This window comes from Oryctolagus cuniculus, chromosome 2 (genome assembly GCF_964237555.1).
Source record: "Oryctolagus cuniculus chromosome 2, mOryCun1.1, whole genome shotgun sequence".
In the NCBI taxonomy this organism is placed as follows: domain Eukaryota; kingdom Metazoa; phylum Chordata; class Mammalia; order Lagomorpha; family Leporidae; genus Oryctolagus; species Oryctolagus cuniculus.
Window position 1 is genome coordinate 51063456 of NC_091433.1, and position 20264 is coordinate 51083719.

General features: G+C 45.7%; 1 protein-coding gene and 1 pseudogene across 6 annotated transcripts in view; one reads left to right on the forward strand and one right to left on the reverse strand.

Moving 5' to 3' along the window:
- LOC100345657 (probable ATP-dependent RNA helicase DDX60) overlaps positions 1–2139 on the reverse strand; it is a 97546-nt gene extending 95407 nt beyond the window's left edge. For 4 of the 6 annotated variants that reach the window (XM_008249590.4, XM_008249585.4, XM_051832208.2 and 1 more), the window contains exon 1: positions 2003–2139. The gene's annotated coding sequence lies outside the window, so the exon portion shown is untranslated. Of the gene's footprint in view, positions 1–1356; positions 1903–2002 lie in introns of those variants that run through there. The other 2 variants (XM_070068273.1, XM_008249579.4) reach the window with 1 other exon arrangement.
- A 25-nt stretch (positions 2140–2164) lies between these two features.
- LOC108175715 (guanylate kinase pseudogene) lies at positions 2165–15180 on the forward strand (annotated as a pseudogene).
- The last annotated feature ends 5084 nt before the right edge of the window (positions 15181–20264 follow it).

Below are 20264 nucleotides of genomic sequence, written 5' to 3' on the forward strand. Positions count from 1 at the left end.
TTCTGGAATCAAGAAGTTATCCTGCCTTTCCCTTAAATATTGCATCATTGATCATCAACTAGTAGATGTTTTGTTTCTAGAAGCAATCCAGGGGCTGGTGCTGCAGCATAGCAGGCTGAGCCGACACCTGCTGTACTGACAACACATATGGAGATAAGTTAGAGTCCTGGCTGCTCCACTTCCAATCCAGCTCTCTGTTAATGGCCTGGGAAAGTAGTGGAAGGCAGCTCAAGTCCTTGGGCCCCTGCACCCACATGGGAGACCCAGAAGAAGTTCCTGGCTCCTGGCTTCAGATTGGCCCAGCTCTGGCCCTTGCGGCCATTTAGGAAGTGAAGCAGCAGATGGAAGATCTCTCTCTGTCTCTCCCTGTCTCTAATGCTGCCTTTCAAATAAATACAATAAATCTTAAAAAAAAAAAAAAAAAACAACAAGTAATCCAGTTGATTAACAGAGAAGGAATAATAGGATGTAACCATTTGACAATTCTTAATGAATGAACAGTTTTGGTCTTTTTAGGTGAGACCACAAGAATAACAGACAAGTGCCTACTAAAGTACCCTCATTCATCTCCCCCAACCAAACCTGAATCTGAGAAAAATGCTCATCAAAGGATTACAAGATGTTTGGAGAACAGAGAAATTTGTTGAATCACACAAAGACTAGGAGAAGCTGTACATGTCGTGCAAAAACAACTCACATATTAAAAAAATAAAATACATGAAAAGGGAACAGAAGAGATTAAAGGAACTTAAAAGACATGTCATCCAATCACAGACATGTCCGAGTGGTATATGGATTCTGAATCAAGCAAGCTTAGATGGCAAGCAGAAGAAGGGCGGGGAGGAAAGAGGGAAAGAGAAGTGAGCGAGAGAAGGGGAAACATCTATCATGTCCCGGAGCGGAGTGGAGGAGCCGCTGGATGCAATTCACAAAGCACTGCCTGGACAAAGACTGAACCCCGGTGGGCAGGATCTTAAGATGGTCTCCAAGTCGCCAGCAATCCTGGAACAGGGGCTCTGTGCATCTCCAGTCCTCCTGTAGGAGCAGGACCTGCGACTGTAAAGGACAGTCTCTCCCGGGGTTAGTTACATTGTGCTGCACTCCATCACGGTAGGCAAGGGAGCTTTTACTGCAAACTTTCAACACCTACAGCCACCTTGTAAAGGGGCCCAGTGGCTAGGACATCAGAGTGGGCTCTCAAGGCTGAGCCAACAGTCGCAGGCATCCCAACCCTGCGGCCAGAGGAGCTGAGCTCTTCTACAGCCTGAATAAGCACCCAAGTCCTGGAATGAGAGCCCCAGAGAGGTCTCAGCTACCCGTGCCCGGACCTGTTCTGCGATAACTGCCAAGTAATACCTGAGTCTTGCTTTCAGCCACTCAGCTTGTGACCATTTGTCACGCTGCAATGGAAAACCAAATCCTGTCTCCAGGCCTTGAATATATTCCTTTCAGCAAATGTTAAGAAAGTTAAGAGAGACACTGTTTCAAGTTGCTGAAGCTGCCCAGGCATCGTCTGGGAGATCTCGTTAGGACTAGGTTCCCAGGCTGCAAGTCAGGAGAGGCTCCCAGACGCTGCTTGGAAGAAACGCGCGCTGGCCGCTGTCGGCGGCCTCCAGGCTTGACCTGCTGGGCTCACACCTCACGTCCTTTAGTTTCTCCTCCACTGCCCAGGTTCCCCAGGAAGGTCTTGAGCTCCCTCCCCCTACAAGCCTCAGCCCGCGCCCCCCACGGCGCCTCCACCTCCTGCAGGGGGCTCTTTCGCAGCAGCCCTCGGTCACCTCCGCCAGCCCCAGGAGCGCCGCCCCTCTAGGCGCCCGGGGCTGCAGGCGTGGTCCCAGTGCGCTGCACCGAGCGTGGACAAAGACCTGCAAGCACCGTGGGGCAGCTCCGCTCCACGCCCCTCCCTGGCGCTACGGCTCATCTTGACGCCCCCAAGTCTCCCGGCAGCCCCTAAGCTCCTCCCACTCCTCACTACCCTGTACCCAGGACCTGGGACCCAGACCTGCTGCGTCCAGACAGCCGCTGAGCGGCGTGCCCCGCAAGGTGGGAGTGCAGGAAAGTGACCAGGTGCAGAGTCCTGGGAGCGCTCCAGCGGGATCCTGGACCCGGCATCCGACTGGGCGCTCCCGGCATCGCAGCCGGCTTTAAGCCTAGCGAATGGGTTTCGGTTTCCTTTCCTGGCTAAGAAGCTTTTAAGTTTCGGTTTCAGCCTCCCTTCGTCTGGAGTTGGGTGGAATGGGTTCGGGAAAAGCGGGTTTTAGCATCCTTTCCGTGTATCAAAATTTCAGGAGAGAGAGCACCGGCTGTGAAATTTGGGCACAGACACGAGGAGGGCGGAAATTGAAGCTGAGACATCCAGATAAAGAAAGGTGGAATTTTAAATTGGGTGAAATATAACACCATGGAATCTGATTCCACAAGAGCTGAGGGGTCCTCTGGGCTTGTACTTGTATACAAAATGGAAAGAAAGAAAAAGTCTGCCAGGACACCCCAGGAGCCAGTGAGTGCTACTGGGGGTAAACAGTCTTCGCAACTCTCAGAAGCCATTAAAAGGTAAATTGAAAATCTAAGGAGTCTGCCTTAACTTATGCCATCTACACTTACTTTTTGCTTAGATTTAGGTCTTAACCTTGGCCTCCTTTCTTTTAGTGTTTTTCTGGGCTGTGCTCATGAATGCTGCAAATGTACGCTTGCACAGGATCTCTAGGAAGGGCGATGGCCCTGAACTTGTGTAATGAGGAGTCAAAGTAAGCCACTGGCTGCTTTGTCTGCGAAAGGAAAGAGCAGAAGTCCACAGGCGAAACAGGTAAGAGAGAGCAGTGGATGATACATTTTTGACCCAGAAGTTGGAGAGTGAAGCCAGTAAAGAAAGAGCTGGGGGTGGAGAGGAAGGACATTCCTCAGATCCCTTGGGCATTTCTGTTTATTTGCAAATTTGTAATGCCTGTGATGTTGATGAAACCAAACCCCTATAAAGTGAGTCAAAGACAGATGCCTTTACTCCCCCTGGGAGCCCAGGAATTAAGCGACAGCTGCCTGGCCCCTTGGTCTCCACTTTTCAAGAAACTACCTGCTTTTTTCTCCCACCTGCGTGTTGTGTCAATGATTGGCTTCCTACACCTTGGGCAAGCAGGCCCAGATTTGGGGGGTTCTACAGCAGCCCCTCCAAGGAGGTTTAAGGGAAGAATTTGACACATTGCTTGGTATTAACAGAAGTAGAGTTAGGGGCCGGCACTGTGGCTCTGGGGTTAAGCTGCCACCTGAACACTGGCATCCCATATGAGCACAGGTTCAAGTCCTGGTTATTCCACTTCCCAACCAAATCCCTGCTAATGTGCCTGAGGAAGCACCAGAAGATGGCCCAAGTGCTTAGATCCATCACCTCTGTGGGAGACTCAGATGGAGTTCTAAGCTACCGGCTCCAGGCCATTATGGCCATTTGTGGGGTGAACTAGAGGATGGAAGATCTCTCCCATCTCTCTAACTCTGCCTTTCAAATAAGTAAATAAATCTTTGAAAACAAAAACTGGACTCCAACCAGTTGTTCTATGTTGTGTTGCTGTAATAGAACCCCACAGACTGTGGGCCAGCCTTGAGTGCAGTGGGTTAGGCCACTGCCTGCAATGCCAGCATCCCATATGGATGCTGATTCAAGTCCCGGTTGCTGTGCTTCCAATCCAGCTTCCTGCTAGCACACCTGGGAAAGCAGTGGAGGAGACCTGAATGAAATTCTAGGTCCCTAGCTTCAGCCTGACCCAGTCCTGGCTCTTGCAACCAACAGGGGAGTGAATCGGTGGATGGGAAATCTCCTTTCCTCTCTTTCTGTAATTCTGCATTTAAGTAAATAAATAACTTAAAAAAAAAAAGAACGGGTATTTGGATGGTCAGTTCTATAGGCTGAGCAGTCAAACATCAAGGTGCCAGCACCTGGCAAAGCCTTCTTGCTGCATCAGCCATGGCCCAAAGCCAAGGGAATGTGAGAGGGCAAGAGAGCAAGAGGTCATTTCGCCTTGTTGTCTCAAGTCCTTTAATCGGAGTTCATTAGAGGGGAGCCCTTGTCACCTAAGCACTTCCCAGGAGGCCCCGCCTCTGCACACTATGCATCGAGGGTTAAGTTTCCAACACACCATTTTGGGAAGAAAATTCAAGCCATAGCACATCCCACAGCATGTAAATAACAGTGACATTCTAGGCAAGTTTTTCTCTCTCACTTGGAAGACCTGCTGCCATGCCTCTACCCTGGACTTGGTCCAGGAACTTGATCATCACACATTCTTTTTATACTTTTTACATCTCTCCCTGCATGTCTTGTACTTCAACCTCTTTAGACTACTGAATGTTCCTTGTCAAGATGAAAGCCACGAGCCAGCTCTTCAACTGTCCTCTAACACGTTCAGCTTCTTCCCCTCTTAATCATCTGGATCAATCCAACTTCTCATTTTTGTAGTTGGATACTGAAAGCAATGACCCAGGTCGTGTTCTGTGGAACATATTGTTTACAAACACAACAGACTCTCCCCTGCTCCCCTCAGCCTTTTGCGGGCTTAACAATGGTGTGTTCTGACTCTCTATCACTTCACTACGCTCCTCAAGTCTTTTAAGCCATAGAGCATCTCCTTTTTCAAGAATTTCCTCAACTCCGTACTCTATCCTTACACAGAGCCTGAGAAGAGTACGTGGCACGTCACCTGTGTCCAGCACACATAACTTCTCACGCCCGGGGCTTGTTCTGTCTTCAGACATCTCTAGTCATCTCTAACCGTGCTGTGTCTTCACTTTCTCTCCCTGTCATCTCCAGACAGTCCTTGATTCACAATGTTTCCGCATACGATTTCTGACTTTATGATGGGTTGATGAGGCACTGAATGCATTTCTGACATATTTTCACTTACACAAGCTTATCAGGGCATAGCTCACGGCACATCAAGGAGCCTCTGTGTCCGTTCTGTGAAAACACCCCAGTCACTTGCATTTTACAACAGTGACAAAAGTGATCTCATGCCCTCTTCCAGTCCTCTTCTCAGCAGGACACCCTACATAGCCCTTTAGTCTAAATCTGCCCTAAACAAAAATCACCCGGGGGGGTGGGGGGCAGGCTTTGTGGTGCATTGGGTTAAGCCACCACCACTTGGGATGCCCACATCCCATAAGGAGTTCCTAGGTTCAAGTTCTGCCTCCACTGCCTATCCAGCATCCTACTAAACACACCCTATGAGACAACTGTGATGGCTCAAGTAGTTGGGTCCCTGCCACCTATGTGGGAGACTCAGAGTCCCTGGCTCCTGCAAGCATTTGAGGAATCTCTCTCTCTCTCTCTCTCTCTCTCTCCACTTTCTCTCTCATTTTCTTTTACTGTCACTCTGCCTTTCAAGTAAATAAATAAATACATAATTCAAGCAATGTTTGGGTTTAACTTTCCTCCCGAGTATTTGGAAGATTTTTTATAAATTTATTTTGTTAGTCCCCTTTCTGAAAAACCTCTTCTCCCTTGATTTCAATTATAGTATACTCCTTCAAATCTTTTTTCTTCCCATAGTTTCCATCAAAATCTTTATAGAAAAAACAACTCTAATTCAATTATTCTCATTATGCATTCTCAACACAGATCACTTCTTTGCCCCACCCCACCAAGCAGCAGTGAACTCTGCACTGCAGGGTATTAGTGAGCTTTTCATTCATTTAAATGAAATGCTGAAAGGCACTTCTTCAGTGGAAAGGCTTATTTTGGCTTGGAGTTTGGAGGTTCATAGTTCAGAACTGGATGGCCCTAATAGTCCAGTATTCGATAGAGGCTAGAAATGGTGGCACATGATTTTAAGGCGCAAACACATAGCGAGCCAGGGAGCAAGAAGCTAGACTGAACTCAGTTCAAACAACCAACTCTCTTATGAGAACCACCTCTTGTTGTGGGGGTTAAGTGGGGACTAAAAATCCCTAGTCCAGGCTCTTGCCTCTTACCTAGAGAAGCATTCTGAGTACAGGCACAAATACAACTTGCAAAGTGATAAAGGTGAAGAAGTTGCTCCCATGTGGGCCATGTTCAGGAAAAGAGTGGGCTAGGAAAGGAAAAGATGAGACAGAGAGACTTCAGTAGAGCTGCCCCTTCTGAGTCCACAAGAAGAAAGACCACGCCTCCCCATTGCTAGGCTTCTTATTAGCTTGGATAGGGGAGTGGTTATGTGGTACCACCCACAGGTCAAGGGAGGTACATCCTGGAGAAGGGGTCATTTGATTGCCCGGTGGGCAGATAGGATTCCCTGGGGCCGGGGGAGGTGTGGTTTCCAGCTAGTGGTCCTAATCTAGCTACCTGCCTTGTCCTATATCACTCTGAAGATGAGCCTGCAAATGACTTAAAGATGTGCCACCAAGACCACCTCTCAAACACCATAACTAGAGCAAATCCCCACCCTAAATCTATCAACTATTACCATAAGGCCTCAGAGTTTTAACATCTGCGGGAGTTTGGGTAGTCAAGTCTTGTTCAATCTGTAACATTCCACCCTGGCTCCCCAAAATTCATGCTCTTGTCATTTACAATATAGAATCATTCCATCCCTCGCATGGGTTATTTCCTTGAGGTCGTCTAAGTACATCCTAAGGATATTTGGGGGGTGGCTGACTAGGCATAGCTGCATCGTCTGCTGTCATGTCATTTTCACTGTCAGAGCTCTCTCCCCCCAAGTCATCAACTGTTACTTGTGAGGCAGAGGCCTGGAGTGACAGGCTCTTATCACTCACAGATTCATTGTGTTTGGTTATCTGTGTGGGCTTCTGAGAGGGGGGTATCTTTCCCATGTTTGAGCACTTAAGAGCGGTGCGCCACACCAACTCTAGCCACAGGAAAGACACCCACAGCACTGCTGCCATAACGAAACAAATTCCTAGCACCTCAGCAGCTGATGGCATTCTGCAGGGGGTTCCCTACGTTAGACGAACAGACAGTGGTGTATCAGAGCGTAAGGATGTCCTGTGCTTAGTGGGGGACTTCCTTGATTCGTTAGGTCAAGGCCGTATGCCCATGCGGTGTCTCCGGAGCGTCACCTCTCTCGAGTGAGGGAAGATGACTTGGTTCCGAATTCTGGGATGATCAGTCCCTTATGCGAAATCGCCGGGCAAACCGAGAGTAAAAGGAGGAGCCAAGAAGCGGCGTTATGCTTCTGGGCAGTGTGTGCCTTACCTGGGGTCACTCAGACCAAGGACAAGGACAAGGAAAGGGGCGTAGCAGCGGGTCCTGTGCTCACCCTCACAGAACCGAACAGCACACAAAACACCAAGGGGCCTACTTGCCGAAATCAAGGGGGGACCTCACCGAGTTTCACATGCTGTCTCTCTCTGTCACATTGGGTGCCAGATGTTGCTGTGGATTTGTTCTGAGAGGAGGAGCGTGGTGGGGACAAGAGGCACAGAGTCACCACACAGACCCTGGGAGTTGGGTGAAAGCAGGCCAGAGGCAAGCAGCCTGCAGACTCGTTTATTTCAGATGGTACAGCAGCTTAAATAGCCAAAGCAGCCAGTCCAGTCAAGGGGTGGTCTATGCCCTAACCAATCAAAGCCTGTTGCCAGGCAGTTTCCATTGCCAGCAGCCATCTTGGCATGGCATTTCATTCCACCACCAGTGTCCTATAGTTCAGTTTGATTCTGACGTCATCTTCCTGGAGATAGCATTAGATAACAGGATGAGGACTCAGTCCAAGACCACCCCCTAACCCTCCAATTTGAATGCCAATTCCAAGCCCTAGGAAGGCAGTAGATGATGACCCAAGTACTTGGGCCCTCCAATTGCGTGAGAGACCCAGATGGAGTTCCAGGTTCCTGACTTTGGCTTGGCTCAGCCCTGGCTGTTGCAGCCACTTGGGGAGTGAATCAGTGGGTGGGAGATCTCTTTATTGTGGAGGGTGGCCCCAGGACATTTGGTGGAGTCCATTCTGAGTTCTGTCCAGAGTTGCAAATTATCTACCTAGGAAATCCTGTTGGACCATAGAAAATATCCTACCTAAAGGAATACTGCAGTTAATGCTTCTTGCATTGTAGACCATATTTTAATGGACAACCTCTGTCCTGCCCACAGCTCCCTGATAATCATAGGGTAACAACCATCTAACTAAAAAATGACTACTGCTCCAGTAAGCTAAGACAGCCTTAATAGGGGGTGCAGCATTCAGGCTGTGGTAGTTCCTAGTGAAGAATGGTTCATTCTTTTCATGTTTAAGAAAATGCCAAATTAGGCAATTCAGTGGAGAATGAGGACTATCATCCCTTTGCTCATTAGGTTAACTGTTGAGCAATTTAACACTATGTTGCTTTATTTTTCCTTTTTCTCTGATTCTGTTGTGATTTTTGTTGTTTCAGAAGCTTCTCTGACACATGACTTTGTAAGGAAATTCACTACTACTTACTTCTCTAGCTATAAAAGTTTAGGAAAACAAGCCAAAGTAGTTGTATACTTTCCTAAAATCAGAATGCAAACGCCACTAACCACGAAGGGAACTCATTCACTACTAAATTTGTCTAGACTTGAATTGTGTAACTATGACTTTGATATTAAATATACAGATCAGAAATAAACCATGGTATCCATGGATTCCTGTGTACCCAGACAAATGAGTTTGTCACAATTTATCCGCATTCTCCTGCAAAAATTCAGGGACTGGCATCATGGCACAACAGGGCTGCTGCGTGCGACACTGGCATCCCCTATGAGCATGGGTTCAAGTCCTGGTTGTCCCACTTCTGATCTAGCTCCTAGCTAATGCACTTGGAAAAGCAACACAAAATGCTCCACTGCTTGGGCCCCTGCAAACCAATGTGGGAGACCCAGGTGGAGTTCCAGGCTCCCAGCTTCAGCCTGCCCCAGCCCCGGGCATTGTGGCCATTTGGGAAGTGAACCAGCAGATGCATGCTCTCTCTCTCTCTCTGTATCTCTCCCTCTGTCTCTGTAACCTTGCCTTTCAAATCAATAAATAAATCTTAAAAAGAAGTAATGCCTTCAAACAAAGTCACAGAAGCAGTTGTAAAATTAAAATGAGCACACTGGGTCTGGGATATTTCTGCCACAGGCTTTTCCGACACCTGCTGACCAGTCAATGAGAGGAAACACTGGGAGTTAAAGATAGGCCAGCTCTGTGGAAATTCTCTCCCAAAATAGTTCTGGCGGATGATGGGAAGACCTCTGGATTTTGTGAGACAGAGCAACTGCCTTCGTGGTTGGCATTTTTCAGTGTTTAAAGCCTTTGGTGCAACAGCTGATTTCCTCCTTTGTCCTAGTCCTCTTGTCTTCTGTTTTCCCAGGGAGTGGCCGCCACTCCCTTCATTAGAGTGGCTGGGTAAGCAGCTGTGGAGACTGCTACACAGCCTGTCCACTCACAGGAGTGATTATTTCCTTGCATATCAACCCCATGGAGCATATCAAATGCAAACTGTAAGAGAAGCGAAAAGCTATTTGTTTTGATTGAGGTCAAATGAGTGACAAAGCCATTTCTAAATCTCCATCGGGGTAGATTTGCCTTTCCCCTGTAGTGGAGACCTGAAACTGTCTCACCCAGTTAAACTTCTATTTTCTTTATTTCAACTCAAACTGAAACATTAAATTTTGGCCATAAAGAATGGTTCTGGGGCTGGCATTTTGGCACAGCGGGTTAAGCTGTCACCTGAGATGTCAGCATCCCATATTAGAGTATCAGTTCAAGTCCTGGCTACTCTGCTTCCAGTCCAACTGCCTGCAATGGCTGAGGGTGGGCCAAGCTGAAGCCAGGAGCCCGAAAGTCTATCCTGGTCTCCCAAGTGGGTGCAGGGGTCCAAGTACTTGAGCCATTTTCTGCTGCTTTCTCAGTCTCATTAGCACTGAGCTGGATCAAAAGGGGAGCAACCAGAACTCAGACCAGCACTCAGATATGGAATGTTAGCATGGCAAGCAGTGGTTTAACCTGCTGTGCTACAACCTCAGCCATACTGCAATGCGCTGTATGAGAAATAATAGTGAAGTTAATAAACCTGAGTGCAAGGAGATAAGCGAACTGCATGGAAGGGGCGGGAGCAGTCCTTTTGGTGGTGCCTGCAGCTGGCACTTCCCCAGGAGCTAAGCAGCTGCTTGTTTACAGCGTAGATTTGATTTATTTATTTGAAAGTCAGAGTTACATACAGAGAGGAGAGGCAGAGAGAGAGAGAGAGAGAGAGAGAGAGGTCTTCCATCTGCTGGTTCGCTCTCCAATTGGCTGCAACAGTCGGAGCTGCACTGATCCGAAGCCAGGAGCCAGGAGCTTCTTCCAGGTCTCCCACACGGGTGCAGGGGCCCAAGGACTTGGGCCATCTTCTACTGCTTTCCCAGGCCACAGCAGAGCGCTGGATCAGAAGTGGAGCAGATGGGACTCAAACCGGCACCCATATGGGATGCCGGCACTGCAGGCCAGGGTGTTAGCCTGCTACACCACAGCACTGGCCCCGACGGCGTTCTTCTGCTTACCCAGGAATGAGCCACATGCACATTGCAGGTGATCCCTGATCACAGCTGGAATGGCCACCAGGCACTCCTCTTGCTCCCTCCCTTCCTTTCCGAAACAACGTCCCTGAGAGTCCCTGGGGTGGGGGAGCCTTTTCATCCTTCACCATGTATTCTGTTTTCCCTCTCGAGTCAGCCATTCAGTTTAATCTGATGAGTGCTATACAGGGCTCCTTTGTGCATTTGGGTAGACCAGCTTGCTACTGTTACTGATGCTTCAGAACCACAAAGAGAGCACTTATGTGCCTGTGAAAACACAACTGGCTAAACATTTTAAAAAGCGTGTCTGTCTGTACCTGTCAGCAGGCATACGAAGCAAGGGATGAGAGGGTAGAGACTGCAGGCCCACGGGACAGCACAGTGAGAGAAGTCACCCAGGGTCAGAGCACACTGTAGTGTTCCGGCGCTTTCCAGCTCTTCCATTAATAGCTCCTGAGAAAGAGGAAGGCAAGTGGCCCAAAGCGGTGATCTCACCAAGCACACCCAGCCACTGTACTCAGAACTGCTTGAAGAGAACCTGTCTTGAACTGCCCTCAAAAGAGTCAGCCTTCAAAAATAAATTACAGGAGCCGGCGCTGCCGTAGCAGATTAAGCTGTTGCCTGTGATGCCAGCATCCCCTCTGGGCACCAGGATGAATTCTGGCTGCTCAACTTCCGATCCAGCTCCCTGCTAAGGACCTGAGAAGGCAGCAGAAGATGACTCAAGTCCTTGGGCCCCTGCCACCCATGTGGGAGACCCAGATGGAGCTCTGTGCTCCTTGGCTTCCACCTGGCCTAGCCCTGGGTATTGCAGCCATCCGGGGGAATGAACCAGTGGATGGAAGCTCTCTCTCTCTCTCTCTCTCTCTCTCTCTCATTCTCTCTGTGTACTCTGTAATTCTGCCTCTCAAATAAATTAAAAAAAATCTTTTTCGTTTTCTTGAAAAGATTTATTTTATTTATTTGAAAGGCAGAGTTACAGAGAGAAAGAGAAGAAGAGAGAGAGATCTTCCACCCTCTGGTTTACTCCCCAAATGGCCGCAACACCTGGGGCTGGGCCAGGCCGAAGCCAGAATGGAGCATGGGGGCGTCTTCGGCTTCAGCGTCTCCCATACCACGTGGGACCCACGGCCCGGCGAGGAGAACGGCAAAGATTACCACTTTGTGACCAGGGAGGTAATGCAGCGCGACGTTGCTGCCGGTGACTTCACTGAGCACGCGGAGTTCTCGGGGAACCTGTACGGGACGTGCAAGGCGGCCGTGCAGGCCGTGCAGGCCATGAACCGTAGCTGTGTACTGGACGTGGACCCGCAGGGCGTCAGCAACATCAAGAAGACTGACTTGCGGCCCATCTACATCTCTGTGCAGCCGCCCTCCCTGGACGTGCTGGAGCAGCGGCTACGGCAGCCAACACTGAGACTGCGGAGAGCCTGCCGAAGTGGCTGGTCGCTGCCTGGGCCGACGTGGACAGCAGCGAGGAGCCCGACCTGTTTGACCTGGTCATCGTCAATGACAACCTGGACAAAGCCTATGCGACACTGAAGGAGGCACTCTGTGAGGTGGGACCTGCCCCCAGGCTGTGCCCCTGCCCTACCCCCACAGAGAGCCCTCTGCCCAGGCCCCTTGCACGGGTGCAGGCGAGGTGCCAGGAGAGGCTGGGGCTCAGAGCCTGGCTGTGTATGAGGTGACAGAGGCTCAGGCAGGAAATCAGGAAAGCTCAGGGGCCTGGCTATGCTTGAGGACCTGGCTGGGGTGCCCAGGACCCACGCAGAAGCAGGACAGGTGCTTGCTGTGGGGTGTGTAGAGCTGACCCTGTGGCCCTGCGCAGCTGGCACCTGGGGTAAGAGGGTGCTGCCTGCCTCCTTTATCCACCGTGGCTGCAGGACCCTGGATACCCACTGCTGAATGTGCCTGACCTTATATTCCCTGTCCCTCATCCTGTCTTTCCCGCTGGAGCCGGGACTGATAACCCTAATAAAGTAACCAGAGATGGGAAAAAAAAAAAAAAACTTGGAGTTTCATCCAAATCTCTCACATGGGTACAGTGGCCCAAGCACTTAAGCCATCTTCTGCTGCTTTCCCAGGCACATTAGCGGGGAGCTGGATGGGAAGTTGAGCAGCTGGGACTTGAACCAGCACCCATGATGGATGCCAGCATTGCAGGCAGCTTCTTAACCCACTGTCCCACAGCACTGGCCCCAAATAAATCTTTTTAAGGTGTCTGAAATTTCTACCATCAGCTTTAAAAAAATATTATAAAGTACTATACAATTAGAACCTTCCTGGGAATGTCTGCTTAAAGTGTCACAACATCATCAGAAGGCTTAAAAAATGATGTGTCTATGTATATGTACACACACACGCACATTCTCTAGGCTTGAAGTTGTTGGAGGGTGGAGGCATGTGGTAAGGGAATGTGTTTTATTACATTGGGTTTGTGTCATTGCAAAGCAAACAAAAAATACATAAAAAAATAAGGAGAGACACATATAGACACATGTTATCCTTTGCCATATGGTGCTTTGTGTCACCTTGGGACTCTGTGAGCAGGAATGCGTCACCAGATGCCAAATCAGTGGAGCTGACTGACCTTGGACTGTGAACCTCCAAAGCCATGAGCCAAAACAAATTTGCTTCTGTCCTAGTAGCTGGTCTTAGGTATTTTATTGTAGTAATAAAGAGCTAATTCATAACTTGAGTCCATGTGACCTAGCCATGGAGAGAGGAGGGAAAAGGAGCAGAGAAATGAGTAAGTTAATGAATCCTCTCCCACTCACGATAAAACGCCTCTCCTGAGATCTCTTAAGGCCTCCACGTTATCAGCCCCACAGGAAAAGCTGTGTCAAGACTCTCATTTATTGGAAAATGTGTCTTCCTTGACCAGACTCATAGGTTGTGAGCAAACCTGACATGAACAAGGGAAGCCTCTGCACTTGCAGCTGCACTTGGAGTCACAGAGAAGAAGACAGAAACAGATGCTAAGAAGCAGCGAGGTGGGGAAAGACTCTGGGAACAAAGGAAATGCATAAAATAACCAAAGGACCCAAATTAGGATTCTCCATTACTTCTGCTTGAAAGCACTTATATAAAGTGGTAAAGAATCCAGTTTAAAATGGTTAAAAGTTGTAAACAGCTGCTTCACAAAGGAAGATAGGCAGATGGATAGAAAGTACTTGAAAAATTGTATACTACCATTAGCTATTAAGTGAAGGTTGATTAAAATCATAATTACATAACCCTACGCACCCATAGCAGGCTACACTGCCCAAATACAAATGTTTGTATGCATGTGGAGCACCAGGGCTCTCATGTGGGGTTGGAGGGAGTAGAAAGTGCCAAACCACTGTGGGAAAAGTTTTGGCATTTTACAAAAATAAAACTGAACATGTATTTACTCTGAGACACTGCAATTTCAGTCATAGACATATACATTAGGAAAATGAAACCATATGTCCACACAGACTTGCAAGTGATATGCATGATAGCTTTATTCATATAAGCAAATATTGAAGAAAGGCTGTGTCCATTCTAGGAGAATGGATAAGCAAATCGCAGTGGTTTATACCATGGGATGCCATTCAGCACTGATTTAAGGAGCAAAGTGCTGATCCATGAAGAGGATGAGTGAATCCCCAACATACAACTGAGTGCAATGAGTCCTTTGGCACACAGCCTGTTAAGCTACCACTTGGGATGCCCACATCCCGTATTAGAGTTCTCAGGACTGCCTCTGCATCTGATCCAGCTTCCTGTTGATGTGTACCCAGGGAGGTGGAAGACGATAGTTCAGGTGTTTGGGTTACTACCACCTATGTGGAAGACCAGATGGAGTTCCTGGTTCCTGTCTTTGCCCTAACCTAACCCCAACTGTTGGAGTGAACTAGCAGATGGAAGAATTCTCTCTTTCTCTCTCTCCTTCTCTCCCTCCCTCCCTTCCCCTCTCTGTTGCTCTGACTTTCAGATAAATAAACAATTGATAAGTAAGCTTTTAAAAATTCTTTTTTGTATTTTTTAAAGAATTATTTTATTTATTTGAAAGACAGAGTTACAGAGAGGTAGAGCCAGAGAGAGAGGTCTTCCATTTCGCTGGTTCACTCCCCAAATGACTGCAACGGCCAGAGCTGAGCTGATCCGAAGCCAGGAGCCAGGAGCTTCCTCCAGGTCTCCCACATGGTGTAGGGACCCAAGAACTTGAGCCATCTTCTTCTGCTATCCCAGGCCATAGCAGAGAGTTGAATTGGAAGAGGAGCAGCCAGGACTCGAACCGGCGCCCATATGGGATGCCAGTGCTTCAGGCTGGAGTTTTAACCTGCTGTGCCATAGTGCCGGCCCAAAAAATTCTTCCTAAAAATTATCTGAGTGAAGGAAGCCTTGCACAAAGGGTTCCTACTATAAACTTCTATTATTTATAACTTCTCCAACAGGCAAAACTGACACATGGTAGAAAGAAATCTAAACAGTGGCTGCCTCTGAAGAAGGGAGCAATGATGGAACAGAAGTATAGCGGAGTGTGCTGTGGAGCAAGTTTGGGTTACACAGGCATGACCTGCTCAGCACTCATCCAACTGCAACTGCTTAGGCATAAACCAAAACTTGCTACCTGTGTATTTAAGAGTTGTGCATTTCATTTAACATGAATTTTTCTAAGAAAAAAACTGTACTAGTACTGAGTTATAAAATATTTTAGTAAAATATGATAGCTGCAACTTTAACTAAAGTGTTATAAAAAAGAAATAAAGGTTGATAGAGAAAGGGCATGGGTAAGTTTATAGATACATGGTGAAATAAATAAAGTATAACTGCTATGTTTACATGGTGGGGACATAGATATTTGCTGCACAACTTTGAATATTTTTATGATAAAATGTTGAAAATCAAAAAATGGTTATCATTGAGTAATATTATGAATAATATTTCCACTAATCTGTTCCTTTAAAATTTTAAATGATTTGATTTTAAGTGATAATGATATGATTTTTCTTAAAAAGTACAATAGCCTTTCTAGTCAGTTGGCTATCAGTTATAGTTTCCAAGGGCTAAAAGACATCAATCATCATATATTACCTTGAAGAAACTATGACAAATTATCTACCTCACTTCTAGGCTCAAGATGGCATTGAGCTAGAGAGAAGTGGAGATTCAGCCCCTGCTTGGACAATTTAACTCAGTTATGACAAACAAAGAATTTCCAACAATTACAAAAACATTAGATACAACAAAATCACCTAATAAAATGTAACATCTAAAATAAAAACCAAACAGCTAAATGAAGACTGTTGATTACACAGTTTCCATTAAGTCTTTGGTGCTGTTGATGCGGTCGTCATTACTATTATTATCAAAAGCAACTAACTATTCACTGAGTAGGTCCTTCATGCCAGGCATTCTATGATGGCTTTTCAGTTATCGCATTTAAAAAACTACAACTATCCTTCATAAGAAAGAGGTAATACAACAGCTATTTCAGAACAAGGCAAAAGGGCTTGTTTATCCAATGCTAAATGGCAGAGCTAGGATGTGAACTTGAGAGTATCTGATTGTAAAGACTGTTATTCTGGCTACAGACATACATGAATCAGCTCCTTGTTTCATAAATTGGATTATTTCAAGAAGCAATCTTTTTAACAGACACAACAGGAAGAAGAAACTTTTCTTATCACCACCAAGCTGCTCCAAAGTAAGTGCACTGAGTGATGTCTATCCATATTCAGCCATACTACCCTGAATGATGTCTATCCATATACAGCCATACTACCCTGAATGCCCATGACCTCATCTGAATGATGTATATCCTTTTACACATATGTGGATGCACTGGGCATAATATTTTACATCTCTCTATTTTTATCTTCATCCAATTTTTTTGGCATTTCATCACAAATTAACTTTGCTATTTCCCTGAAAAACACTATGTGTTTCTTCTAACCCTAAAAGAAGCAAGGATTGTTTTGAACCATCCGTTTTGATGGCTATATAATTTGTTTTTTGTTAGGGAAAGGAAAAATGGCAATATGATAATGTTTTAATGTGGTTGAATATGAGCATTTTATAAGATTATTGTTTGTAAACTATAAATTTCATAAGTTAAAAATTACCCATCACTGCTGCTACTTAGATCATAGCAAAATGGCCTTTATTAATAAAGGCTAATGTTGCTTATTATGACATCCCTAAAATGTCATTTTATGAAAATGGTACACCTGTAATTAAAGAAGAAAAATGATAAATGCATTTATTCCTACAACAAAAAGAATAAACAAAAACAGGTAAAACTAGGAATCCAATCACATACCAACCAAGAGTATCAGAATCAGTATCTTGAACCAAATAAGTGTGGTCTAAGGCAACCTCTGTAGTTGACACACAGAGGCTTGGTCCAAGCAGCTCCTGTACATAATGAGCTGTACCGTAGCTTGATATATAGATAAAATGTGAACTTATTAGAGTAGGTCCTTCTAACCAAGCTATTGCGTCTCACCCAATCACAGCCAGCTGATCAGACCTTGTCCATATTGGGCCAACGCCTATCAGGTTGTTTCTGTAGGTCACTTTCTTTTCTTTGACTAGATATAACTTATACATGTGGTGAAACAGGCATTTGACATCATCCTTGGTTTGTAATCTTTCCTGGTTCTAAAACCTTTTTCTTGCTCAAGTAAACCTTATTAAATCAAGCTTGTCTCAGTTTTTAATTTAACAGGGCAAGTAATTGGAAAAGCCTGGGTTAATGTCTGTGCCTTCTGTTTGCTATTGTTAAGCAACTATTATCAAAGAAGAAAGGGAAAGGGAAATACCTACGGAAGAACTGACTGATTTGAAAGTAGAATTAGAAGGAAGAAAGTCAAGCAGCTCAGGTCTCATTGGCAACTTCTTCTGGATCTCAAGTAAAAAGTGGCAAGACTGAAAAAAAAAGTGTTACTCAACAAAGCCCCATGAAGAGTTCTCAGTTAAACAGAAAGACTTAGTCTTGTTTCAGAAATCAGCTAAAAGAGTTACCTTCCCAGGCAAGATTGTCATTTCAAATGACCTTAAGACAGACTCCACTAATTTGAGACATATGTGTGGGAACTGAAGCTGAAAATACAAGGGAACCTCAAAACACTCATGAGAAAATGGAATTAAAAGATAGAAATGTAAACTTTATTTTTGCTGAGAAATAAGCATATAAACTGATAAACACAAGCTCCAGTTAGGGGTTGGAGCTTGTGGCACAATGGGTTAAGCCACCTCCTGCAGTGCCAGCATCCCATATGGAGGCCGGTTTGAGTCCCAGCTGTTCCACTTCCAATCCAGCTCCCTGCTTATGCACCTGAGAAAGCAAAAGAAAATTGCCCAAGTCCTTGGGCCCTATACCCATGTGGGAGATCCGGAAAAAGCTCCTGGCTTCAGCCTAGCCCAGCCCTAGTTGTTGTGGCCATTTTTGGGGTGAACCAATGTATGGAAGATCTCTCTCTCTCTCCTCTCCCTTCAAATAAATAAGTAAACCTTAAAAAAGAAGAAGAAGAAGAAGTGGAGTAGCTGGGACAGGAACTGGTGCCTATATGTGGTGGTGGTGGTGTCACAAGCAGTTACTTAACCTGCTACACCACAATGCCAGCCCCTGGTGCTCTTCTTAGTACCTCAAACGAGATCCTGTTCATACATGTTGTAGTAAGTTAATGTGAATTTATTTTGTTGCAAAAATAATTTGAAATCCTTGCACAATCTTTTCATAATATGCATTTTCCATTAGCACAAGATCCCTCTTATCAGATCTCTTGGTGCAATTACTGACCTAGGAAACTAATTAGAGCAGCCACAATCAGAGGATTCATTTTTTTCTTTAGAGTATTGTACAGATGGTCCCCAAATTCCCAACTTACAAGGGTTCAACATCTTATTTTTCAACCTGACAGTTATGTGAAAGCATATCTATACAATCACTGCTTTTCTTTTAGCACAGTATTCAATAAATTACATGATAGTCAACACTTTATTACAAGATAGTCTTGGTATTAAATGATTTTTTCCAACTATTGGTCTATGTAAGTGTTCTGAATACATGAAAAGTAAGCTAGGCTAAGCTATGGTTTTCAGGAGGTTAGGTGTATTAAAAGTGTTTTGTTGTTATATTTATTTACATTTTTATCTCCATCCTCCTTAAATGTATTTGAAGTTAAGATATTTTCAACTTATGATGCATTTAATACAATACAAGTCAAAGAACATCCGTATTCCTGAACAGACTAAGAGGTGGCCTAGCAAGAGGAAAGTCCATAAAACAACCATCAGAGCTCCTTACTTAGAGGGGCAGGAAATGAGCCTGCAGCAGGGAGGAAGGCAGAGACTTCAATGCTCCATCAACATGGCCTTGGAGGTTAACTTACTTGGGTACATTATTAAAAGTCATAAAGCTTGCCATTAGAAAAAAAGTTTTAATATATGGCTCATATTGGAAGACAGAATGGGTGGATGCTTCCTTCACAGCAGGGAGTTTGTGGCGTCTAAGGGTAACAAAGCAAGAAATAGAGTTATAAATGTGTAATTTGGATGTAAATAAGAAATCAGTTTATAAGGATATGTTTACAGAAGTAGCCCTCAGGAGCACTTAGAATTATGAGACCAAATACAAGAGGGAAAGTGGTAGAGAAAGATATTTATTTTTTGTTTTATATCCTAGTCTACTTGAAATTAAACTAAGCAGTTACTCCATGGCATTCAATGAGATATTACACCAGTTACTAAATGAGATCCACACCAGTATGACAGTCAAACATGTGTTTAAAGTGTGTGGATCTAGAGGTAGACACATGATAAAAGGTGGATCTGATGTGAGATAAACAGGTAGGAAGTTAGTCTAGTACTCCTGCAATGCAACGCTCTCTTAGCTGTTGAATTAATGCTCCCACCATCCTAGGATGCACCTGAGCATTACTAAGACCCCACCCTGTTTGCATATCAAATTGGGTACCACCCCCTTCCTTATAAAAAGAGGTGGAAGGTGGGGAGAGTTCTTTCTGCCACAGACCTCAGCTGAAGGTACTTCTACCGTTTTCTCTCCAGTGCGGAATGCACTCAGAGGTACTGCGCTCATATGTGCTCTAATGCCGTGGAGCTAGGATGGAGCTGCCCAACTACCGTTTTCAGTTTGTCCTTTCTCTCTAGTTTATGGACAATCCTTTGGCCCATTCATGTTGGGTATTTCTCAGTGTGGGGCCATCCACACTCACGTGTGGATGTACGTTTATTCCTTCACTGCCAAATAAACTCTGTTCCTATTTGCACAAGATACCCATGCCTGCTTAGTATTTCTATGTCTGCAGGAGACAAGAAACTGATAAAAATTTATATATTCATTGTCCACATCAGATACAACATAGAAGATATTATAGATTATACTGTAGGCTGGTTTTTGAGTAGAATATCAGAAAGGATACACACTAAAGAACTCCCAGTGCGTTTGGGATCAACTAGGTGGGGCGGGAGCTTTGGAAGCCGAAATCCACTCTCGATTATTTTACCCTCTCAGCTGCCAGCACCTGTGTTCTATTACCTGCAAACGGCAGCCCTCAGCTTCGTTGCATGATATGCTAGTGCTTTCCGGAAGAGTATCCAAACCTGTGAGGATGTGTATCTTTGTTTCACTGTTTGGACCCCGAGTTCACCTTTAAAGTAGTTGCTTCTGCCTGGGAATCTCTTTTCCACTCTCCAGGTCAGACTCATACAGGTGTTGAAGGGACGTGGCAACCCGGCAGCACCACTTCCCTCCTGACCCTTCCCAGGGATACTGCTCACCCTGACACTCCCCAAG